Raw genomic sequence first — 27252 nt, 5'->3', positions numbered from 1 at the left:
GGTCCAATGAGATTGCAACTCCTCAGAATCCTATATCATTTGGAAAATATGTGAGGATTGAATTTAGAAAATAATAGATTGTCATATAATATTCAACTTACAGTATTTCAAGGTTTTTCAAATTAGTAATGGGTGGAAATAGTGATTCAGTTCCATTTATATCACTTATTCTCCTGAAAATCATTGAACAAAAGCAAGTATAATTATCCAGCTCAACAGTATAATAAGATTAGATATTGATGAGCTTCAAAGAGATTACATTAGGGATTGAACCCTCCAAACCACTATCCTGAATTAATCTGCATTTGTAAAAGTTTTTGTTTCAAAAACATACCAGATTGAAAGAAATATGAATAGATAAAGTTGAGATTTTAGAATCTAACAATTTACTGAGATATCTCAAGCCAGTTCTGGATGAAATTAGGTATCTTCCTGTGAAATTGTTATCACCAATCCGACTGCATCAATCAGTTGAAGAATGTCAACATCAAATGAACCGGAATGAGAAAACATTATTCCCATAACTCATCAACATTGTGTGGCATAACCAGTGAAAGTTGAGAATGCAATCTAGAAGGGACCAAAAAAGTCTTTAGCCAGATTGTAATGGAAAAGAATGTGGTTAATTGTCTCCTAGTTTTTACTACACAGGAAGCAGCGTTTGGCCATTTGGAATCAATTCCTTTTGAGTCAATGAAAGTAATTACCCCTTTGTGGATGGCTTATTAAGCAAAGAAATAAATTTTGGATGGGATCTTAGTTTTCCAGGTATCCTTCCAAGGGTAACTCAATGCAATGCCCTGAAGGGTCGAAAGATAAATGCGGCTGGTTTGGAAGGCAGGGGAACCAACTAGGGATAATTCGTCTTGAGCTTCCGAAGGCAACTTAACAAGCTAGAGCACCTCCTCAAGGCTAGCAAGTATGATTGCCTCGTCAGAAGATAAGCAAAGTGAAAAAGTAACCTTCCAACCAATACTATCACTTGTGAAAATCTGTTATTCTTGCCTCTTTGTATTAGAGACTTCGAAAAAGTCCTGAAATGTGCCAAAGAACTTGCCACTAGGGTGTCATGTGTCCATCTGAAAAAGGATCTTCTTATGATTGCCCACTGTAAAGGAAATGACAGGGTGCAAGGTGGCCCATGTATTAGTGATTCTGTCCCCAAACACAATTGCCCATGAAAGATCTTCCCAAGAGGAGTGGCAATTCAAAATTGTGAAGTCCTTGTACTTGGCGGTGATTGCAATGACCCAGAAGCTTTCTCTAACTTTAAGAAATTTCTACCACCATTTACAAAGAAAAGAAGTTAGAAAGCTAAAGGTCCTTGATTCTAAGTCCTCCATCCAACTTATACTAGGAACTATGTAAATAATGACACCACGCAATCGAGTTGCAGCTGAGGCGGAGGGATCAAGACAAGAAATTTTTTCTTCCGACGACGAAGAAAGACAACATTCAGCGGAAGTTTCTTCTGATACGAAATCAGAGGGAGACAAGGGAACTCTGCCTCCACCAAAGAAGCAAATGGCTTCCGAGAAACAAATAGTCTCACAATCGAAAAAAGAAACTTTGGATTACGTATCCCTTTGAATTGTGAAACTATTTGTTTTTCGAAAGGAAGTTGTTTTTTGGTGAAGGGGTCCCTTTGTCTACCTCTGATTCCGTATCAGAAGAAACTTCTGCTGGATGTTGTCCTTCTTCGTCGAAGAAAAAACTTATTGTCTTGATTCCTCCGTCTGAGCTGTAACTCAATTGTGTGGTGTCATAGTTAGAGGATGATTTAGTTGAGTGATTTGAAGAGGTGCTAATATGGAGGAGAAGGTTGAGAGTCAAGATGGAGGAGGAGGGTCCAAAATGATCATAAGGAGTGCAGTGAATGAAGACATAAAGGAGAAGATGAATAAACTAAGACAAGATTTGTCCTAAACACATTTAAAGAAAATGATCTCTAGCAATTGACACAACCATCACTCTTTACCTCAATACTCAGGTGAGCCAGTATTGACGTCCCTTTAAACCCGTCTACCAACCTCTTTTGGGGCGTAATTATTATTATTTTAAGATAAATATGTTACTGGATAATTATTAGAAACTAGATTGAGATTTATTATTATTATTTTGTGATACCAGAATGTTCAAAACAGCTAGTTTGCGCACACCTTGACTAATCCCTAGGGAAGATGCACTTAATCCAGATATTTTGGATGAAAATCGTACTAGAGTCCTCATGAAAGAGGTAAGTTCCCGAGGCCAAGCATCTTTCCATCTAGTACTCTGGTCTGTAGATTTATCATTTGAAGTTCATCAGTTTAGATTAGCCTACAACTACAAGGAATGTCTCCATATCTTTAGGAGAGTGACATGCACAACACTAACTTTTTTTCCATGATGTTGATGTAGAAATGAGACAGGAGACATAGAAAGTAGACTCATAAACTAAAGTGTCTTCAAAACCCTATTATATTTACGTGTATAATAAGTTTGTTGATTAGAAAACTAACTAAGTCCCAGCAGCACTACTGCTTAGGTGGGTATTCTCCTCTTCATTAAGTTTGGGCCAGACCAAAATCAGATTTCTTGGGATTAAGATCCTTATCAAGCAACACATTTGTAGCCTTGATGTCTCTATGGACAATCTTTAGCCAGACCACGAGCTAAGCCAATACAGATCTTATACCCTGTTGACCAAAAGATTAATATGGAGAAATTGTTATCATGACCTGTTTTAATTATTTTATTTATGTTCAACTATTAGTTACTATTTACTAGGGTAGCAAACTTTGTTCTCAAAAAGAAATACCTTGTAAACAGGACCAAAACCACCTTCTCCAATATTGTTAGCAGCATCAAAACTGTTTGTAGCAGCTTCAATTTGCCTAAACGAGAACAAATAAAAATCCTTTAGATCTGTGCAAGGAAAGTTAAGAAACATTTCTAAGAAACTAAGGAGAAAATATCTGCAAAAGCAAAAATGTAACATGTTATTAGCGCTTTGAATGTAAGTGGAATGTAACCTGAAAAATGAAATCATTTAAAATAGGAAGAAAGTTTGAAAAATCTATGCCAACTCCAATTTGTGTGGTACTTCCAAGCAAAGCATAGCATCAAGCATTGTCAGATAATCACTTTCAGCTAGACTAACATAATCAGATCAAATATTCACTGCTCAAAATTCTTTTGTAAATAATACAACCAGTTCCCCCTAAGTCGTCATACAATAGCAAGGACAAATACAAACCATTACCAAAAGGTGAAATTTGTTAGGCACAAATGGGAAGCCTGACTTACTAATCTTGCAGACTAATATAGAATGAACCTTCTTATGGTAAGTAATATCATAACACAATCGCCTCATAGATATTGTTTTGGGCATAACTTATATAGTTGAATATGGTAAATGTAATTTCATCAAAGTGAAACTTTACACTGTAAATCTCATTCATGAGACAGAATCCATAATATGTCAGTAAAATGGGAGTGATTCGTGCATTCATGCTCAACTCAGAACTATTTTCCAAGAGCTTAGATGTATTTTCAACTTAAAACAATATTGACATGTGGGTCATCATCCATGAAATTCCCGGTGCTACTAAACGCCCAGTTACTTCCTCTGCAGAAATCTGCTGGCCCGCCTCGATCTGTATCCCTTTCATACACAATTTATATACAAGGAGTTCAAAGCTGAAAGAGAACAGCAAAAGAACATTGCGGTTCATAAGATTGAAAAAACAAAATGTACCAAAACATACCGATTGGACACGGAAAGATTCTCAAGCATGAAGTAGTTTCACTAGAATCACAAAGTCAAATGATATCTCAAGCCAGTTCTGGATGAAATTAGGTATCTTCCTGTGAAATTGATATCACCAATCCGACTGCATCAATAAGTTGAAGAATGTCAACATCATATGAACCGGAATGAGAAAACAAATATGTAACATCTAATACTTACAAGTCCTTCATTATGATCAGCTTTCCAAGTTCTAATGGCAGTTCCCAGATAAATTATTTGAGGTCAAGAACCTTAATAATCAAATAAACAATGTCAAATCTTATTGCCCTGAAGTTTGTTTCAAATGAATAAATATCTAAATTGTCGATCAATCAACAAAACAATATCATTGCACAATATTTTCTACAAGATTCTCATGCTTCTAGACGGAAAGAGTAATTTCAGATTAACCCATTTAACAAGACTTGAACAAAGCTCACAACGAATATTGATTGGATTATTATTAGAAGACGATGATCTTGCGAAAATTTTATTCTTACAAACTTAACATTAAAAAATAGTAATTTTAGAGAAGAAGATATTCGTTTTAACAAAAAAAACTATAAAAATGTTCCATCTTCTTCTTTAATGCGCTTCTCAGGATCATTTTAGACCTCCTCTATCTAGACTCTCAACCTTCTCCTCCAAATTAGCACATGATTCCTTATCAGAAGAAATGAGAGTCAAAATGAAGGAGGGTCCAAGATGATCCTAAGGAGTGCAGTAGTGAAGAATCTGAATTGCAGTAATGAAGAATCTTCTTCGTCTTGCTTTATCGGCCTGAGCTACAACTCGATTGCGTGGTGTCTTAGTCGGATGAGGGTTTCGATTGTCGGAGAGAATTTGCGCCGAGTGATTTGAAGAGGTGCTGGTTAGGGTTATAATTTTGTCTCTTCATTCTCTCCATTTGTCTCTTCATTCTCTATTGTTATAAAAGTAATATATATATAGAAATATAACTTCCTTAATTATTATTTTAATAGAATTTATAGCACAAAATCAAACAATAAAAATATGTGAATATTAATAATTAATATTATTAACAAAAACTAGCATTTAGCCCGTGCATTTGCACGAGTCACGAGTAATAATATAAAAAATTGTAAAAAAAAATTACGGATAACATTTTTTATTTTATTTTTAACTGTTTTAAGTTTATGGTGGGTCAACCCACAATCCGACCCAAATATTCATTACTCAACATCATTATATATTAGTCAGTTAAAAAGTTGAACTTATATTAATATTAAAACGTCCCGCGTTTATCAAATTTGGTGTTGAATTTAAAATATAAAGTCTTAGTATCCTAGTTGTTTAAAGAATTGTACTTGTTTTATTAGGTTGCAAGTTCGAAACATACATTTAGCATTTTTAATTTTATTTTTAACCGTTTTAAATTTAAAGGCGAGTCAACCCACAATCCGACCAAAGTATCCAAATTAACCACAGCTCTCGACCCGGCAATCCGGACACTTTAAAAATTAAGCATCATTATATATATATATATATATATATATATATATATTAGTTAGTTAAAAAGTTAAACTTATATTAATATTAAAACGTCCCGCGTTTATCAAATTTGGTGTTGAATTTAAAATATAAATTTTAGTAGCTTACTTGGTTACAGAGTTGTACTTGTTTTGTTAGGTTGCAAGTTCGAAATATACTTTTAACATTTTTAATTTTATTTTTAACCGTTTTAAATTTAAAGGTGGGTCATCCCACAATCCGACCCAAGTATCCAAATTAACCACAGCTCTCGACCCGGCAATCCGGACACTTTAAAAATTAAACATCATTATATATATATAGATTAGTTAGTTAAAAAGTTGAACTTATATTAATATTAAAACGTCCCGCGTTTATCAAATTTGGTGTTGAATTTAAAATATAAAGTATTTGTAGCTTAGTTGGTTAAAAAGTTATACTTGTTTTGTTAGGTTGCAAGTTCGAAACATATCTCTAGCATTTTTAATTTTATTTTTAACCGTTTTAAATTTAAAAACGTGTCAACCCACAATCCGACCCAAGTATCCAAATTAACCACAGCTCTCGACCCGGAAATCCGGACACTTTAAAAATTAAGCATCATTATATATATATATAGATTAGTTACTTAAAAAGTTGAACTTATATTAATATTAAAACGTCCCGCGTTTATCAAATTTGGTGTTGAATTTAAAATATAAATTTTAGTAGCTTACTTGGTTACAGAGTTGTACTTGTTTTGTTATGTTGCAAGTTCGAAATATACTTTTAACATTTTTAATTTTATTTTTAACCATTTTAAATTTAAAGGCGGGTCATCCCACAATCCGACCCAAGTATCCAAATTAACCACAGCTCTCGACCCGGCAATCCGGACACTTTAAAAATTAAACATCATTATATATATAGATTAGTTAGTTAAAAAGTTGAACTTATATTAATATTAAAACGTCCCGCATTTATCAAATTTGGTGTTGAATTTAAAATATAAAGTATTTGTAGCCTAGTTGGTTAAAAAGTTATACTTGTTTTGTTAGGTTGCAAGTTCGAAACATATCTCTAGCATTTTTAATTTTATTTTTAACCGTTTTAAATTTAAAAACGTGTCAACCCACAATCCGACCCAAGTATCCAAATTAACCACAGCTCTCGACCCGGAAATCCGGACACTTTAAAAATTAAGCATCATTATATATATATATAGATTAGTTACTTAAAAAGTTGAACTTATATTAATATTAAAACGTCCCGCGTTTATCAAATTTGGTGTTGAATTTAAAATATAAATTTTAGTAGCTTACTTGGTTACAGAGTTGTACTTGTTTTGTTATGTTGCAAGTTCGAAATATACTTTTAACATTTTTAATTTTATTTTTAACCGTTTTAAATTTAAAGGCGGGTCATCCCACAATCCGACCCAAGTATCCAAATTAACCACAGCTCTCGACCCGGCAATCCGGACACTTTAAAAATTAAACATCATTATATATATATAGATTAGTTAGTTAAAAAGTTGAACTTATATTAATATTAAAACGTCCCGCGTTTATCAAATTTGGTGTTGAATTTAAAATATAAAGTATTTGTAGCCTAGTTGGTTAAAAAGTTATACTTGTTTTGTTAGGTTGCAAGTTCGAAACATATCTCTAGCATTTTTAATTTTATTTTTAACCGTTTTAAATTTAAAAACGTGTCAACCCACAATCCGACCCAAGTATCCAAATTAACCACAGCTCTCGACCCGGAAATCCGGACACTTTAAAAATTAAGCATCATTATATATATATAGATTAGTTATTTAAAAAGTTGAACTTATATTAATATTAAAACGTCCCGCGTTTATCAAATTTGGTGTTGAATTTAAAATATAAAGTATTTATAGCCTAGTTGGTTAAAGAGTTGTACTTCTTTTGTTAAGTTGCAAGTTCGAAACATACCGTTAGCATTTTTAATTTTATTTTTAACCGTTTTAAATTTAAAAACGGGTCAACCCACAATCCGACCCAAGTATCCAAATTAAGCACAGCTCTCGACCCGGCAATCCGGACACTTTAAAAATTAAGCATCATTATATATATATATAGATTAGTTAGTTAAAAAGTTGAACTTGTATTAATATTAAAACGTACCGCGTTTATCAAATTTGGTGTTGAATTTAAAATATAAAGTATTTGTAGCCTAGTTGGTTAAAGAGTTGTAATTCTTTTGTTAAGTTGCAAGTTCGAAACATACCTCTAGCATTTTTAATTTTATTTTTAACCGTTTTAAATTTAAAAACGGGTCAACCCACAATCCGACCCAAGTATTCAAATTAACCACAGTTCTCGACCCGGCAATCCAGACACTTTAAAAATTAAGCATCATTATATATATATATATAGATTTACAATTCTTGATAATATAATAACTCAACAATAATTATTAAAAATAAATAAATCAAATAATTAGTATTTTTTTTAGCTATAAGAAAATTCAAAAAGAAGTTATGAAATAATATTTTCTATTATTATAATGAATTTAAACTTTTTGTAAACATTTTAAACTAAAAATATAAATGTTTTAAAAAAATAGAGCATGATAGATACAGCATTCATAGAGTCTCTCTTTTTCCATTAATTTCTCATCTCCTCATATTACTTCAACACACAAATTAATATCAAAATAGTCAACACTCTCTACATTAATTTATATCCCCTCAATTTGTTCAGTCTATTTTGAATTATAAAGTCTGTTGTTGGTTTGGTTTGAATTATAAAGTTATATTCAAAGGAGAAACTTTTTTTTGGGTTGTTTTTTTTGGTGGAGAATGAGAATCTTTTTTGTCATGAAGCTGTACCCTTTTCTTTAAGCAGTTGTTCTGAATCTGATATGCCGGAGTTTTCATCACTAATTCTATTTATGTCAACTTTACTTTCTTTAGTCCGAGGTCAACTATCAAGCAAAAGGATAATACTAAATGCAGGTAGTTTTTTACTCTAGAGTTAAGGTTATGAATCCTCAAAGAATATGATCTCGCCCCCAACGATGCAGTATAACAAAGGCGTGCTATGCTTATTTATTTTGACAGAAGCAAAAGGATTTAACTAAGATTATATAACATCTTACCAAATTTATATTATATTCAAGGAAAAAGGACACAAGGATTGCCTATTCTTCTCTATGCAAAATATTTTGCATAATCAAAGTAAGTGCAAGATCCATACATGTACTTTGTATTGGACAGGGAAGAATAATTTGCAGGAATTTCTCCACTTAATTTGTTGAAGCTAATATCTCTACAAAAAACTTATGAATTTGTGTGCATCATTTCCAAATAGAATTAATTATACATACAACATTTAAAATCAATCAAGAAAAAAGGTACAGATTATAATCAACTAACATTGAAAAATAGTAATTTTAGAGTAGAAGATATTTGTTTTAACAAAGAAACTATAAAATTGTTCATATTTTCATGTTTGATGATAAAGAAGCTGTTAACTCAGCACCGTCATCAAAAATTGCCCGAAAAAAGCAGCGTTTTCTTTTTTAAAAGGTCAATTTTTATATTAAAAAGAATGCAAAGATGCGTTCATGGATAAAACAAGAAACAAATAAAAACAGGAAAAGGGATAACAAAAATGTTAGATTCCTAGCAAATTGAAATAGTCTCATTTCGTGCAAACCCCCTTTCCTTGATGGATGTGAAAGCGTGGAGGAGGAAGCCTTTGATCCTTTTTTCCATAACTATTCTCTTCGAAAGTTCTTTAAGGGGATGGGCTTCCAATGCGTTGATGGACCAAAAAAGTCTTTAGCGAGATTGCAATGGAAAAGAATGTGGTTAATTGTCTCCTAGTTCTTACAACACAGGCAACACCTTTTGGCTATTTGGAATCAGTTCCTTTTGAGTCTATGAAAGTAATTACCCTATCGTGGATGGCTTATGAAGCAAAGAAATAAATTTTGGATGGGATCTTAGTTTTCCAGGTATCCTTCCAAGGGTAACTCGATGCAATGTCCTGAAGGGTCGAAAAATAAATGTGGCTAGTTTAGAAGGCAGGGGAACCAACTAGGGATAATTCGTCTTGAGCTTCCGAAATCAACTTAACAAGCTAGAGCACCTCCTCAAGGCTAGCAAGTATGATTGCCTCGTCAGAAGATAAGCAAAGTGAAAAAGTAACCTTCCAACCAATACTATCACTTGTAGAAGTCTGTTATTCTTGCCTCTTTGTGTTAGAGACTTCGAAAAAGTCCTGAAATGTGCCAAAGAACTTGCCACTAGGGTGTCATGTGTCCATCTGAAAAAGTATCTTCTTATGTATATTTATAGTTTTGTATATGTATATAAATTTTGTGTATAAACTTAAAAAAATGAGACAAATAATCAAACAAATCCATCTGCGACTTTTCGTATTATCGACCACCTTCTACCCACACATTAATCATTTTTCTCCATTCGATTAGTCATTGTCAATCACACTACACTCAAACTTTGGGCATTTTGATTCAATTCTAACCATCATTTTCATTTTAATATTTATAATACCTTTCTAAAATTCAACAATTTTCTTAATCCATCATCAAACTCACGTATACATTTTAATCTTTATAATATTTCTCTAAAATCTGAATATTCACTTAATCTATCATAACACCCACTTATACCATCATTATTTTAATTTTTATAATATACCCTCTGAAATCCGTACCACCTAAGACTCAGAAAATTTTGTCTCAAATTTAAAATATGAACATTTTAACCTGATTGTTAAATTTAATTTATAAGTTTATTTATATATATATATATTTGTATATAAACTAATAAGAGAGAAAAATAATAATTTCCTTTTATTTAAATATATCATGAGTTAATAAATAGATGTTACAAAATTTATAAGAAATTAATATAAAATTTTAAAATTATATAAACACAATAACATTATTTTATCAAATTTTAAATTGAATTTAAATATAAATTATTATTAACTTAATTAGTTCTATTTATCAAACTTTATATTAAATTTAAATATAAATTATTATTCGTTAATTAAAAAGTTAAACTTTGTGTCTCAACAATGAACCCTTTAACCTAAGTTTCATCTACTCAACACAAAGAATAGTAAGAAAAAACTCTACCTATACACACTCAATTAGCTTGTTTTCAGAACTGACTCCTACAACAAAGTGAATGGAATTCTTGTTAGGATATGTCTTCTTCAACATAGAGAAGAAATGAAAAGCCATTATCTCTAACATGTATTTCTGTATGTAGTATTATTTTGGTAGAGCTCAATCTCGGAGCCATGGTTAAGAAGTCTTCCACTATCTGTATATTTAACAGTAAGTTCCTCTGTATCCACATCCGTTTGTTGCTGTTGATCCATCATGTTCATCATCTTCAGTTTACGAGTTATGGCAATCGAGTCCAAGTCCTTTAGCAACTCTTGAGGAATTATTATGTCCTCGAGCATGCTTGCAACTGAAGACATGGTTGGTCTGGCAGTATCCGTGACATTGGTGCAAATCAGAGCTATATTGGTCATCACCATCGCCTCGTCGGGCTTGAAATCTAGTCCTAACTTTCGATCTACCAGATTTGCAAGAGTTTTATTTTCTCTCAAAACATGTACCAAATTGAGAAAAAAAACAGAATTATCCATCAAACTTATTTAGTAAAATAAGGGAAACACATATTTGACTTACATAATCAAGAAGGCAGAAATATTCCTCCTCTGGTCTATAAGCTGTGTTACATATCCCACTGACAATTTCTAGAGCAACAATTCCGAAACTGTAAACATCTACTTTGTCCGTTAAATAACTATGCATTGCATACTCGGCTTCCATGTATCCGCTACATAAATAATCTAAAATTATTATTGTATGCCTTGAGATTCTTCATCTTAAATAAACTTTTGAGGATCTATTACATATATTAGGGTTTGCATGAACAATTTGAAAAAGATTCGTCAACAATAAATGTGACTTCCATGTTAGTTAGTGTGGTGCTGAGTCATCCAACTAAAAATATATGAATGCATTTCCTATGTACAAGGGAGAAACTAAGATTTGGAATCAACTCGGACTAAAAGTTTTTCATAAAATATACCAAAACAAAATCAACCTAGTTTACTATGACGGTTGTCCTTTAGTGACAGGAAACAATCAATAACGACGACATATCTCGTTGTTATTTACCTCTTTATAATGTTAGCTATATACAAATACTTTGGGTCAACCGGATTACAACTCAAGTAGCCTTATAGGTAGATCCTTGTCTCTACCTGATTTCACTTATACAGGTTACAGAAAAAACAAGAATTAATACAAAATAAATTAAGACAAGATTTGTCCTAAACACATTTAAAGAAAATGATCTCTAGCAATTGACACAACCATCACTCTTTACCTCAATACTAGGTGAGCCAGTATTGACGTCCCTTTAAACCCGTCTACCAACCTCTTTTGGGTCGTAATTATTATTATTTTAAGATAAATATGTTACTACTAGATAATTATTAGAAACTAGATCAAGATTTATTATTATTATTTTGTGATACCAGAATGTTCTAGTTTGCGCACACCTTGACTAATCCCTAGGGAAGATGCACTTAATCCAGATATTTTGGATGAAAATCGTACTAGAGTCCTCATGAAAGAGGTAAGTTCCCGAGGCCAAGCATCTTTCCATCTAGTACTCTGGTATGTAGATTTATCATTTGAAGTTCATCAGTTTAGATTAGCCTACAACTACAAGGAATGTCTCCATATCTTTAGGAAGGTGACATGCACAACAATAACTTTTTTTCCATGATGTTGATGTAGAAATGAGACAGGAGACATAGAAAGTAGACTCATAAACTAAAGTGTCTTCAAAACCCTATTATATTTACGTGTATAATAAGTTTGTTGATTAGAAAACTAACTAAGTCCCGGCAACACTACTGCTTAGGTGGGTATTCTCCTCTTCATTAAGTTTGGGCCAGACCAAAATCAGATTTCTTGGGATTAAGATCCTTACCAAGCAACACATTTGTAGCTTTGATGTCTCTATGGACAATCTTTAGTCTTGATTATTCATGGAGAAAAGCCAGACCACGAGCTAAGACAATACAGATCTTATACCTTGTTGACCAAAAGATTAATATGGAGAAATTGTTATCATGACCTATTTTAATTATTTTATTTATGTTCAACTATTAGTTACTATTTACTAGGGTAGCAAACTTTGTTCTCAAAATGAAATACCTTGTAAACAGGACCAAAACCACCTTCTCCAATCTTGTTAGCAGTATCAAAACTGTTTGTAGCAGCTTCAATTTGCCTCAACAAGAACAAGTAAAAATCCTTTAGATCTGTGCAAGGAAAGTTAAGAAACATTTCTAAGAAACTAAGGATAAAATATCTGCAAAAGCAAAAATGTAACATGTTATTAGCGCTTTGAATGTAAGCGGAAGGCCATGACTGTCATACTAGTTCTCCTTAGTTCAAAAAATAAATGTAACCGATTATACAAATATCAATGTACATACTTTTAAATAGAATGAGATTGAAAGTACGGTAGATATAGCTAAAAACGATCTAAAAATCTCCCCTGAAAGTTTGAAAAATCTAAATAGGAAGAAAGTTTGAAAAATCTATGCCAACTCCAATTTGTGTGGTACTTCCAAACAAAGCATAGCATCAAGCATTGTCAGATAATCACTTTCAGCTAGACTAACATAATCAGATCAAATATTCACTGCTCAAAATTCTTTTGTAAATAATACAACCAGTGCCCCCTAAGTCATCATACAATAGCAAGGACAAATACAAACCATTACCAAAAGGTGAAATTTGTCAGGCACAAATGGGAAGCCTGACTTACTAATCTTGCATACTAATATAGAATGAACCTTCTTATGGTAAGTAATATCATAACACAATCTCTACATAGATATTGTTTTGGGCATAACTTATATAGTTGAATATGGTAAATGTAATTTCATCAAAGTGAAACTTTACACTGTAAATCTCATTCATGAGACAGAATCCATAATATGTCAGTAAAATGGGAGTGATTCGTGCATTCATGCTCAACTCAGAACTATTTTCCAAGAGCTTAGATGTATTTTCAACTTAAAACAATATTGACATGTGGGTCATCATCCATGAAATTCCCGGTGCTACTAAACGCCCAGTTACTTCCTCTGCAGAAATCTGCTGGCCCGCCTCGATCTGTATCCCTTTCATACACAATTTATATACAAGGAGTTCAAAGCTGAAAGAGAACAGCAAAAGAACATTGCGGTTCATAAGATTGAAAAAACAAAATGTACCAAAACATACCGATTGGACACGGAAAGATTCTCAAGCATGAAGTAGTTTCACTAGAATCACAAAGTCAAATGATATCTCAAGCCAGTTCTGGATGAAATTAGGTATCTTCCTGTGAAATTGATATCACCAATCCGACTGCATCAATAAGTTGAAGAATGTCAACATCATATGAACCGGAATGAGAAAACAAATATGTAACATCTAATACTTACAAGTCCTTCATTATGATCAGCTTTCCAAGTTCTAATGGCAGTTCCCAGATAAATTATTTGAGGTCAAGAACCTTAATAATCAAATAAACAATGTCAAATCTTATTGCCCTGAAGTTTGTTTCAAATGAATAAATATCTAAATTGTCGATCAATCAACAAAACAATATCATTGCACAATATTTTCTACAAGATTCTCATGCTTCTAGACGGAAAGAGTAATTTCAGATTAACCCATTTAACAAGACTTGAACAAAGCTCACAACGAATATTGATTGGATTATTATTAGAAGACGATGATCTTGCGAAAATTTTATTCTTACAAACTTAACATTAAAAAATAGTAATTTTAGAGAAGAAGATATTCGTTTTAACAAAAAAAACTATAAAAATGTTCCATCTTCTTCTTTAATGCGCTTCTCAGGATCATTTTAGACCTCCTCTATCTAGACTCTCAACCTTCTCCTCCAAATTAGCACATGATTCCTTATCAGAAGAAATGAGAGTCAAAATGAAGGAGGGTCCAAGATGATCCTAAGGAGTGCAGTAGTGAAGAATCTGAATTGCAGTAATGAAGAATCTTCTTCGTCTTGCTTTATCGGCCTGAGCTACAAGGGTTTCGATTGTCGGAGAGAATTTGCGCCGAGTGATTTGAAGAGGTGCTGGTTAGGGTTATAATTTTGTCTCTTCATTCTCTCCATTTGTCTCTTCATTCTCTATCGCAGTTGTTATAAAAGTAATATATATAGAAATATAACTTTCGTAATTATTATTCTAATAGAATTTATAGCACACAAAATCAAACAATAAAAATATATGAATATTAATATAAATTAATTAGTTAAAAAGTTAAATTTATATTAATATAAAAACGTCCCGCGTTTATCAAATTTGGTATTAAATTTAAAATATAAATTCTTAATAGCCTACTTGGTTAAAGAGTTGTATTTGTTTTGTTAGGTTGTAAGTTCGAAACATACTTTTAACATTTTTAATTTTATTTTTAACCGTTTTAAATTTAAAGGCGGGTCAACCCACAATCCGACCCAAGTATCCAAATTAACCACAGCTCTCGACCCGACAATCCGGACACTTTAAAAATTAAGCATCATTATATATATAGATTAGTTAGTTAAAAATTTGAACTTATATAAATATTAAAACGTCCCGCGTTTATCAAATTTGGTGTTGAATTTAAAATATAAAGTATTTGTAGTTTAGTGGTTAAAGAGTTGTACTTGTTTTGTTAGGTTGCAAGTTCGAAACATACCTCTAGCATTTTTAATTTTATTTTTAACCGTTTTAAATTTAAAAACGTGTCAACCCACAATCCGACCCACAATCCGACCCAAGTATCCAAATTAACCACAGCTCTCGATCCGGCAATTCGGACACTTTAAAAATTAAGCATCATTATATATATAGATAGATTAGTTAGTTAAAAAGTTGAACTTATATTAATATTAAAACGTCTCGCGTTTATCAAATTTGGTGTTAAAGTTAAAATATAAAGTATTTGTAGCCTAGTTGGTTAAAGACTTGTACTTTTTTTGTTAAGTTACAAGTTCGAAACATATCTCTAGCATTTTTAATTTTATTTTTAACCGTTTTAAATTTAAAAACGGGTCAACCCATAATCCGACCCAAGTATCCAAATTAACCACAGCTCTCGACCCGGCAATCCGGACACTTTAAAAATTAAGCATCATTATATATATAGAGATTAGTTAGTTAAAAAGTTGAACTTATATTAATATTAAAACGTCCCGCGTTTATCAAATTTGGTGTTGAATTTAAAATATAAAGTATTTGTAGCCTAGTTGGTTAAAGAGTTGTACTTGTTTTGTTAGTTTGCAAGTTCGAAATATATCTCTAGCATTTTTAATTTTATTTTTAACCGTTTTAAATTTTAAAACGGGTCAACCCACAATCCGACCCAAGTATCCAAATTAACCACAACTCTCGACCCGGCAATTCGGACACTTTAAAAATTAAGCATCATTATATATATATAGATTAGTTAGTTAAAAAGTTGAACTTATATTAATATTAAAACGTCCCGCGTTTATCAAATTTGGTGTTTAATTTAAAATATAAAGTATTTGTAGCCTAGTTGGTTAAAAGTTGTACTTGTTTTGTTAGGTTGGAAGTTAAGGTTATGAATCCTCAAAGAATATGATCTCGCCCCAACGATGCAGTATAACAAGGGCGTGCTATGCTTATTTATTTTGACAGAAGCAAAAGGATTTAACTAAGATGATATAACATCTTACCAAATTTATATTATATTCAAGGAAAAAGGACACTAGGATTGCCTATTCTTCTCTATGCAAAATATTTTCGATAATCAAAGTAAGTGCAAGATCCATACATGTACTTTGTATTGGACAGGGAAGAATAATTTGCAGGAATTTCTCCACTTAATTTGTTGAAGCTAATATCTCTGCAAAAAACTTATGAATTTGTGTGCATCATTTCCAAATAGAATTAATTATACATACAACATTTAAAATCAATCAAGAAAAAAGTACAGATTATCATCAACTAACATTGAAAAATAGTAATTTTAGAGTAGAAGATATTTGTTTTAACAAAGAAACTATAAAATTGTTCGTATTTTCTGTTAGGATTTGTATCTCCCAAATCCTACCAGCTTGAAAACAATCTGTAAAAACACAAGAAAGAAGAACACAAGAACACACAGATTTATAGTGGTTCACTCAAATTGAGCTACATCCACTTCAGCCACCACCAGATTTACTATGAAGAAGAAGAAGGAATACAGAGTTTTTTGCCTCACACTTTATCTCTCTAGAATTCTGTCTCTCAATGTAAACCCTTAATAATCACATATTTATAGGGTAAACATTCAGGTAATAAACCTAAATAACTTTGGTCAGGCCCAAGCCCAAAACCAAAAAAAGAAAACCCAATAAACTCTAATTAACAATGTAGAGTTTATTATAAGTGTAGGCTCCATAACTCAACAATCTCCCACTTGGAGACTAACTTCATCATCTCTCGATCGGTAGTGGCTTTCCATTCGGTGTCTTAACGAAGAAGACCAACTGAAGTTGCACACAACTTCAGTTTCTCATTTGTCACAGCTTTCGTCAACATATCAGCTGGATTTTCACTCCCGGGAATCTTCTCAAGAGCTAATACTCCATCTTCTAAAGCTGACCGGATGAAATGATAACGAACCTGTATATGCTTTGTCCTGCCATGATAAACATGATTCTTTGCCAAATGAATGGCACTCTGACTGTCGCATCGCAACACACTTCCCTCGTAGTCTTGACCCAATTCTCGCAAAAAAGGTTGTAACCACATCATCTCCTTAGCAGCTTCTGTCACAGCAACATACTCTGCTTCACAACTAGAAAGAGCAACAATCTTCTGCAATTTTGATACCCAACTGATTGCAGTACCTCCCAAAGTATAAATGTACCCTGTTGTGCTCTTCCTACTATCAATATCACCACCATTTTCAGCATCAACATATCCTTCTAAACCCATATTAGACTTTCGAAAACACAAAGCGAGACATGTACTTCCTCTTAAGTATCGTAGTATCCACTTTACTGCTTCCTAATGTTGTCTACCCGGATTGCTCATGAATCTGCTAACAACTCCCACTGCATGTGCTATGTCTGGTCTTGTGCAAACCATCGCATACATAATACAACAAATGGCAGAGGCATACGGAACAGTGGCCATGTAATTTTTCTCCTCCTCTGTTGAAGGCGACTGATCTTTAGATAGTCTGAAGTGACTAGCTAAGAGGGTAGTAACTGGTTTTGCATCAAACAAGTTGAACCTTCTAAGAACTTTCTTCACATATTCTTCTTGTGAAAGCTTGAGAACTTCTTCATCCCTGAAAATTATCATCCCAAGGATTTGTTTAGCAGCACCCAAATCCTTCATTGCAAACTTTTCAGACAACTCTTTCTTAAGCTTGTTAATCTCATACAAGTTTGCTCCAGCAATCAACATGTCATCAACGTAGAGAAGAAGAATAATGTACGATTTATCAAACCTTTTGATATAGCAACAATGATCAGCTTCACACCTCAAAAAATTGTTACTTTTCATGAAGCTATCAAACTTCTTGTACCATTGCCTTGGAGCCTGTTTCAAACCATACAGACTCTTCTGAAGCTTGCACACAAGCTCATCTTTTCCTTTGATTTCAAATCCTTCTGGTTGTCGCATGTAAATCTCTTCATCTAAATCACCATGAAGAAAAGCAGTTTTGACATCCATTTGTTGAAGATGAAGGTCTTCTTTCACAACCAAACTCAAAATAGTTCTGATTGTCATCAATTTAACTACTGGAGAGAAGATCTCATTCTAGTCAATACCTTCTTTCTGTTGAAATCCTTTCACAACCAATCTTGCCTTGTACCTCATGGTTTTATCATGTTCTTCTTTAATCCTGAAGATCCATTTGTTGTGAAGTGCTTTCTTTCCATTTGGTAGCTCAGTGAGCTCCCAAGTCTGATTCAACATCAAAGAGTCCATCTCATCTTTCATAGCAGACTCCCACTTAATCGATTCATCAGATTGTATTGCTTCCTTATAACATTCAGGTTCACCTCTATCTGTCAACAAGATATAGTTCAGAGATGGAGACCACCTCTCAACTGGTTTTCGATTCCTTGATGATCTTCTCAACTGTATAACCGGTGTTTGCTGATTTACCTCTGGGGCCACGTTCTCAAAGATTTCATCTTAAACAACACATTGTTCTTCTTCGACAACCGGCATATATTCAGGTGAAAATTGTCTCAAATCGACTGTACCAGTCTCTTCCAACTTGGAATCACCATCTGATGTCTTCCCAACACAATCTTTGTAAAGAACCTGTTTATTGAAGATAACATTTCTGCTACGAATGATCTTCCGATTTTGATTATCTCGGAAACGATAACCAAACTCGATATCACCATAACCAATGAAAAAACATTTATTAGATTTTGGATCAAACTTGCTCCTATCACATTCATTAATATGAACATATGATAAACATCCAAACACTTTCAAATAAGTAAGGTTTACCTTTTTATTGCTCCAAGCTTCTTCAGGAATTCTGAATTCAAGAGGAACAGAGGGTCCCCTGTTTATCAAATAGGCAGCAGTATTTATAGCTTCTGCCCAGAATGTTTTAGGCAGCCCTGCATGCAATCTCATGCTTCTAGCACGCTCGTTCAATGTTCGATTCATTCTTTCAGCTACTCCATTCTCTTGAGGCGTTCGGGGAACAATCTTCACCATACTAATCCCATTCTCAGCACAATACCTTTTGAAATCTGAATTGATATATTCACCTCCGTTGTCGGATCTCAAGCACTTAACTTTCTGATTTGTTTCATTTTCAACCAAAGCCTTCCACTTCTTGAAAATAGCAAATACTTCAGACTTGTGTTTCATAAAGTAAACTCATACTTTTCTTGTTGAATAATCTATAAAAGTCACATAGTAGTATGATCCGCCAATAGAAGAAACAGGTGCAGGTCCCCACACATCAGTGTGTACCAACTCTAGTCTTTCTTTCTTGAGCTCCTTCCCAGTTTTTAAGAAACTCACCCGTTTTTGTTTTCCAAGAATGCAGTTTTCGCACAACTGATGTTCAACAGACTTCAGTTCTGGAATCTGTCCATTCTTCAAAAGAATTTTCATCCCTTTTTCGCTCATATGGCCCAACCTGCAATGCCATAGCTCACTGTTCTTCGAGTCATCAATTACAGCAACAACTGTTTCTCTGCAAGTTGAAGTCGTGTATAACGTTCCAGTTTTGTGACCTCGAGCAACAACAATTACTCCTTTAGTCACCTTCCATGCACCATTTCCACAACTGAAATTGTGACCTTTTTCATCAAGTTGTGTAACAAAAATTAGATTGCGCATTAAACCTAGAATGTGTCTCACCTTATTAATCTTCCAAACAGAACCATTTGCCATCTTCAATTTGATGTCCCCCATGCCAACAATATCCAGTGGCTCACCATCTGCGAGATAAACTTTCCCACAGTTTCCAGCCACATAATTCTCCATTAATTCTTTGTGGGCAGTGGTGTGGAAAGACGCTCCCGAGTCCAAAACCCATGAATCTATCGGGCTATCAACAGACAGAAGTAACGCATCAGTGACAGATTCTGTAACAACGTTGGCTGCATCATTTTTATCATCACCATTTTTCTTTGGTGCTTTGCAGTTCCTCTTTAAATGACCCTGTTTACCGCAATTCCAACACTCAAATGTCCACCCAGACTTGGACTGACTCCTCCTGCTCCTTGACATAGATCTGCTCTTACCTCGGTCGAAATTTCTATCATTACCTCTTCCCCTGTTTTCCACATTTAGAGCAGAACCTTTGAATATTTCACCAGAATCAATTTTATGAACCTCTTCAGCAAGAATACGATCTCTAACTTCAACAAATTTCAGTTTAGCATTTCCAACTTAATTACTAATTGATGCCCTCATAGGTTCCCAACTATTTGGTAGAGATGCTAACAAAATCAGGGCACTAACTTCATCCCCAAAATCAATCTCAACAGATAGCAATTGATTCACAATTGTATTGAATTCATTCAAATGAGTAGTGACAGAAGTACCATCAACCATTCTTAAGTAAAAGAGTCTTTTCATTAAGTGTACCTTGTTGTTAGCAGATGGTTTCTCATACATATCAGAAAGAGCTTTCATCAGACCCATGGTGGTCTTCTCCTTTGCTACATTGTGAGCAACTGTCTTGGCTAGCGTCAATCGGACAACTCCCAAAACCTGTCTATCAAGGAGTTTCCATCCATCTTCATCCATCTTCTCTGGTTTCTCACTCAAAGGAACATGAAGCTTCTTTCCATAGAGATAATCTTCAATCTGCATTCTCCAGAAGGCATAATCTGTTCCATCAAATCTTCTAATCCCATGTCCTATACTGTTCTCACTTGCCATTGTTTCCAATGCTCAGATCTAGCCTAGTTGCTCTGATACCAGTTGTTAGGATTTGTATCTCCCAAATTCTACCAGCTTGAAAACAATCTGTAAAAACACAAGAAAGAAGAACACAAGAACACACAGATTTATAGTGGTTCACTCAAATTGAGCTACATCCACTTCAGCCACCACCAGATTTACTATGAAGAAGAAGAAGGAATACAGAGTTTTTTGCCTCACACTTTATCTCTCTAGAATTCTGTCTCTCAATGTAAACCCTTAATAATCACATATTTATAGGGTAAACATTCAGGTAATAAACCTAAATAACTTTGGTCAGACCCAAAACCAAAAAAAGAAAACCCAATAAACTCTAATTAACAATGTAGAGTTTATTATAAGTGTAGGCTCCATAACTCAACATTTTCATGTTTGATGATAAAGAAGCTGTTAACTCAGCATAGTCAGTGCTGACTTGACCGTCAACAAAAATTGTCAGGAAAAAGCAGCGGTTTTTTTTAAAAGGTCAATTTTTATATTAAAAAGAATGCAAAGATGCGTTCATGGATAAAACAAGAAACAAATAAAAACAGGAAAAGGGATAACAAAAATGTTAGATTCTTAGTAAATTGAAATAGTCTCATCTCGTGCAAACCCCCTTTTCTTGATGGATGTGAAAGCGTGGAGGAGGAAGCCTTTGATCCTTTTTTTTCAAAACTATTCTCTTCGAAAGTTCTTTAGGGGGATGGGCTTCCAATCTGCGTTGATGGACAAAAAAAGTCTTTAGCGAGATTGCAATGGAAAAGAATGTGGTTAATTGTCTCCTAGTTCTTACTATACACGCAGCACCTTTTGGCTATTTGGAATCAGCTCCTTTTGAGTCTATGAAAGTAATTACCCTATCGTGGATGGCTTATGAAGCAAAGAAATAAATTTTGGATGGGATCTTAGTTTTCCAGGTATCCTTCCAAGGGTAACTCGATGCAATGCAATGCCCTGAAGGGTCGAAAACAAAATGTGGCTAGTTTAGAAGGCAGGGGAACCAACTAGGGGATAATTCGTCTTGAGCTTCCGAAGGCAACTTAACAAGCTAGAGCACCTCCTCAAGGCTAGCAAGTATGATTGCCTCGTCAGAAGATAAGCAAATTGAAAAAGTAACCTTCCAGCCAATAATATCACTTGTAGAAGTCTGTTGTCGTTCTTGCCTCTTTGTGTTAGAGACTTCGAAAAAGTCCTGAAATGTGCCAAAGAACTTGCCACTAGGGTGTCATGTGTCCATCTGAAAAAGGATCTTCTTATGATTTCCCACTGTAAAGGATATGACAGGGTGCAAGGTGGCCCATGCAAAATAAACTTATATATTTAAATTTACTTGGTTTACTTCGATGGATCTTTAACAAGACTATGCAATTGAAAGACATTGAGAAAAAGCAATAATTTTGTTTTAGAAAGAGCATAAAATCTTCCAATTGGAGTCTATTTGTTTCTTACATGTACTCTATATTGGAGAGATTTCCAAGCTCGGGAGGGATGAGCCCTGATAACTGGTTGAACTCCAAATCCCTATAATCATATCTCAAACCAACATTAACATTTAAAACCCAACCATGAATTTGATATGCATAGAGAAAATAGGGGTAATGCATATCTGATAACTTGTAAGTGTGCTAATGTTTCCCAATTCTTTTGGCTCCACTTATTCGATTTCCAAGTAGCAAACTGCGTTATAAATAACATTAATATAATTACCCCATTTTGAAGCATGAAACAGTAGAGATAAAGCTAGGAACATCTTTTGAAGTTGGTTGGTTCCCCACTCGAGGAATGGTTCCGTTAAGATAGTTGTGTTTTAGGTTACTACAAAATACTATATTTTGAGTTTGAGAATAAATTTTTGTGTTGGAAATAGTCCGCAAAATAGTCTACTCCTTGTAGGGCCGGCCCTGAGATTTTGGGGCCCTATGCAAATTTAAATTTTGGGGCCCCTAAAATAGTAAAAATTGTTTTTTTTTTTAAATTTTAATTAATAGAATAAAATATAAATAATTAATATATTATAATACGAGACTAAAAAGGAGATAAAAAAGTTATTTTTATAATATATCTTTAATATTAAAAGAGAAAAAAGAGGAAAAAATAATATTAATAATAAAATATTATTAAATATAAAAAATGGGGGCCCTATAAAAGTGGGAGCCCTATGCTTGTCACGGCCCACTTGTCTTCCTAACCCAAGAGGCTTAATCTTTCATGAAGGCCCAACACAAGGAACCTTCTAGAAGCCTTGTAAGAAAGAATGTCATGCTCTACATTAGTGGGTCATTTAATGTAGTGGTTGGTTGGTAAACTATTAAGGTGGTAGTTGGGTAGTAAGTCAATGTAGTAGTTGGATAGTACACAATTAATGGGGTAGTTGAATGTTATGTAATTAATGCAGTAGGTGGGGATAACCCTATAAATACCTTTGAGGTATTCCTTTGTAAAGTACCAAGTATTCAAGTGAGATAATATTAATATTCTTTGTAAGAGTTTACTCTCTCTAGAATTCTTGTGTCAATTCTATTAAACGTCGAGTGTTGCGTCGAGAAAGGCTGACTAGTTACTCGTTCTTGCGAAGATCATAACTAGTGCCGCACGGATCGTCAGTGGAAAGACTGAGCCCGTGACAATTGGTATCAGAGCTGAAATGACGAAGAGATCGGATGAAAGTTCAAAGGTCGTGGATGAAGTAGAGAATCTTCCCCACGGGACCGGAGAAGATGGTAGGATCTCCCGCAAAGTTCAAACGGGAGGATCCAAAGCTACCAAAGAAAGAGAGAGATCAAGGGATGCTATTGTTGACATTATCGCCAGGCTGGAGAAGGTAGAACTCACTATGGCGTACGGACAAGATAATGCCGGGGACCTAGAGGAATGCATTGCCGAGCTCGAGAAAGAGAGAGACGAGCTCCGAGAAGGAATGCAAGGTGCCTTGAACGAGGTATTGTCCAAATGTCAAGAGCAAACTCAGATCATGGAGCAGACCCTACTTGGCGAAATCAGTACCTTGACCGAGAAACTCGAGGTAATGTCATCTAAATTACAAGCCACTGAAGAGAATGTGGCGTTACTCAAGAAGGCGGTTGCGCAAGAGTGCGGACGTGCGCTTGTAGGAATCCCAAATCCGTCAAGGATAGATGTTCCAAGGCCTAAAGCGTATTTAGGCGAGAGGAATGCGAAGGAGATTGATAACTTCTTATGGGGTCTGAATCAGTACTTCAAAGCTCTCGGCCTGGTAGAAGAGGCGAGGAAGATAGATACTGCCACGACATACTTAGAAGACACCGCAATGTTGTGGTGGAGGCGAAGGAGTAACGACATAGAAAGAGGTACGTGTTCTATTAACACTTGGACCGAATTCAAGGAAGAACTCAAGAAGCAGTTTTATCCTGAAAATGCTATTCGAGAGGCAAGAGCCAAGTTGCGACGACTCTCACAAAGGGGGAGTATCAAGGAGTATGTCAAGGAGTTCATCGCTACTCTCATTGAGATCCCTAACTACTCAGACGACGAAACCTTGTTTGCTTTCACAGATGGTCTACAAATGTGGGCAAAGCTTGAGTTGGAACGGCGTGGTGTCCAAGATCTAAACACCGCGATCGCTGTTGCTGAATCTCTTGTCGAAATGAGAAGACAAGAGAAACCAAAGTCGACTTATGAGAGGAATGACGAGGGGGAAAATGGTGGAAACCATTTTTACAGCAATGAAGACCCAACTAAGAGGACGAAGCCCAATGGTAGAGGAGATCGGGACGAGAAACGTGGAGAGAGACCCCGGATAAAATGTTTCTTTTGTGAAGGGCCGCATAAAGCAAGAGAGTGCCCTATGAAGAACAAACTATCCGCTTTAATGGAGGAGCAAGAAGGCCTTCATGATGAAGCTCGATTGGGGTCGTTAAATCTCCTTAGTGCCGTTAAAGCAAAGTTTGAAGGGCCAAAGACCGCGAAGAAAGGACGATTATTCGTGGAAACAAAAGTAAAAAGCCATATGGTTAAAGATTTGTTGGATACGGGAGCCAACAACAACTTTCTAGAGGTAAAAGAGGCGGAAAGACTAGGGATTAGGTACACCAAAGAAAAGGGGTGGCTTAAAGCAGTCAACTCGGCACCAAGTGCAACTTATGGAGTTGCTCGTAATGTAAAAGTCAACTTGGGGGAGTGGACTGGCCTTCTGGATTTCTCCATTATTGACATGGACGACTACAAAATGGTTCTTGGAATAGAGTTCCTAGACAAGGTAAATGCATTTATACTCCCTTCTGCTAATACTATGTACATTCTAGAGCAAGGCAATACTTGCACAATACATTTAACACGAGAAGGCAAGAGAGAAACTAGGCACCTCTCTGCTATGCAACTCTCAAAAGGTGTAAAGGAGGACTATTCATCATCTTTTGTTACTTTGAAAGAAGATGATAAAACTGTGGTCCAAGAGAAGACACCTCCGGAAGTTACAACTGTCCTAGAGAAAGTTCAGGATGTAATGCCCGCCGAATTTCCAAAGAAACTCCACCATGAGAGAGAGGTGGACCATAGAGAAGAGTTAGTCAATGGTACTAAACTATCGGCGACAATCTTTTATCGCATTGAATCTCCCAAATTGGAGGGATTGAAGAGACAACCGGATGAGTTGCTCTTCAAGAAAGGGAAGTGCGAAATTGACAAGACCGCCAAGAGAATGAAGAAATGGGAGGACAAGAAGAGAAGACACTTGGAGTTCGGAGGAAACCGAGTGGTAGTAAAACTTCTCCTCCATCAAGAGAGACGATTTTCCAAAGTTCACAAGGGGTCTGTGAGGCGATACGAAGGCCCTTTCTTAAAGAAGAAACGGGTTAGAAAGCTAACATATCGCTCAAAACTTTTGTCGCATTTGGAGACATCATTTAGACCTACAAAGAGGATGCGACGAGGACGTCGCCGGAATGAGTGGGGGAGAATGTCACGGCCCACTTGTCTTCCTAACCCAAGAGGCTTAATTTTTCATGAAGGCCCAACACAAGGAACCTTCTAGAAGCCTTGTAAGAAAGAATGTCATGCTCTACATTAATGGGTCATTTAATGTAGTGGTTGGTTGGTAAACTATTAAGGTGGTAGTTGGGTAGTAAGTCATCAATGTAGTAGTTGGATAGTACACAATTAATGGGGTAGTTGAATGTTATGTAATTAATGCAGTAGGTGGGGATAACCCTATAAATACCTTTGAGGTATTCCTTTGTAAAGTACCAAGTATTCAAGTGAGATAATATTAATATTCTTTGTAAGAGTTTACTCTATCTAGAATTCTTATGTCAATTCTATTAAACGTCGAGTGTTGCGTCGAGAAAGGCTGACTAGTTACTCGTTTTGCGAAGATCATAACTAGTGCCGCACGGATCGTCAGTGGAAAGACTGAGCCCGTGACAAAGTGTATTGGTTGCCTTACTCCAGGGCCGGCCCTGGCTCCTTGACCATCAGCCAAATAAATGTCTATATATTAGATATCACCTATGTGAAATATCCTCGTAAATGTGGAATTCCCTCGTCAACTTTATCTATCCTCACTAATGTAATTTGACTCCACATATCACTATTTTGGTTCATACCATCCCATAGGAAAGGTTTGAAAAGCTTTTCGCCTCAATGACCTAAATATTATCACATTAGAATAAACTTTGTGACCTAAATATCAGTATTCTAAGTATTCTCAGTGTAGGCTGTTTAGAAGATTTCACTTAAGAATAAACTTTGTATTTATGGATGATATCATCACATTCACGTGCATTCACTCACGTGAATGAGAATTTTATTTTAAAAAAAAATGATTACTTCTCATAAACTTGTAAGTCGTTAAAAATAAAAATATATTATTTAACAACATATAATGTAGAAATCTATATGCAAGTAGGGATGGATCTAAGATTTAAAATTGGAGTGGACTTAAAATATTTTTGGGATATATTTAAAAAAGTAATAAAAATTCAGAATAAAATAAGTGGATAAAAATAATTTTTTTTTTTAATAATTAAATAAACAAATAGTAAATTATATTAAAAAAAATTAAAAATTAACTGTTATGGTCAAATTTAAAAGAAAATAAAAATATGAGGTGAGTTTTACATAGTTCCGTCTCGTCTGCAATGGAAATTACTTTCCCAATATATAAAATTATAAATTAAAAAAATGAAGTTCATATATCCATATATAAATTAAAATATCATTGAGATAACATAATACATTTTTAAAATTGAAGATTAAGCTAGCATAAAACTAAAATAATTAAAATAAAATAAAATACAATTAATTAGTCTAGTTTTTTTCTTCACGTCACTAATAAAACTAGCGAAAAGTCCATGTGTTTGGACGGAGTTAAGTTAACACATATATTAACTAAAAAAATATGTAAAAAAATAAAAATTAAAAAAATTACATTTTTTATTTTTTTGTCTTAATAAATCGCCGTGTTCGTCGAACAACCATTTCACTAAATGCTTGTAGTTGTCCACGCTGTTTTTAAGTTGTGCA

General features: G+C 34.4%; 1 pseudogene; it reads right to left on the bottom strand.

Annotated features, from left to right (window-relative positions):
* Positions 1-10359: 10359 nt before the first annotated feature.
* Positions 10360-22466, bottom strand: LOC124915923 (annotated as a pseudogene).
* Between the last annotated feature and the right edge of the window lie 4786 nt (positions 22467-27252).

The sequence above is a fragment of the Impatiens glandulifera genome, chromosome 9 (assembly GCF_907164915.1).
Source record: "Impatiens glandulifera chromosome 9, dImpGla2.1, whole genome shotgun sequence".
In the NCBI taxonomy this organism is placed as follows: Eukaryota; Viridiplantae; Streptophyta; class Magnoliopsida; order Ericales; family Balsaminaceae; genus Impatiens; species Impatiens glandulifera.
The sequence above is the reverse complement of the archived record's forward strand: the minus strand, read 5'-3'. Positions and strand labels throughout refer to the sequence as shown.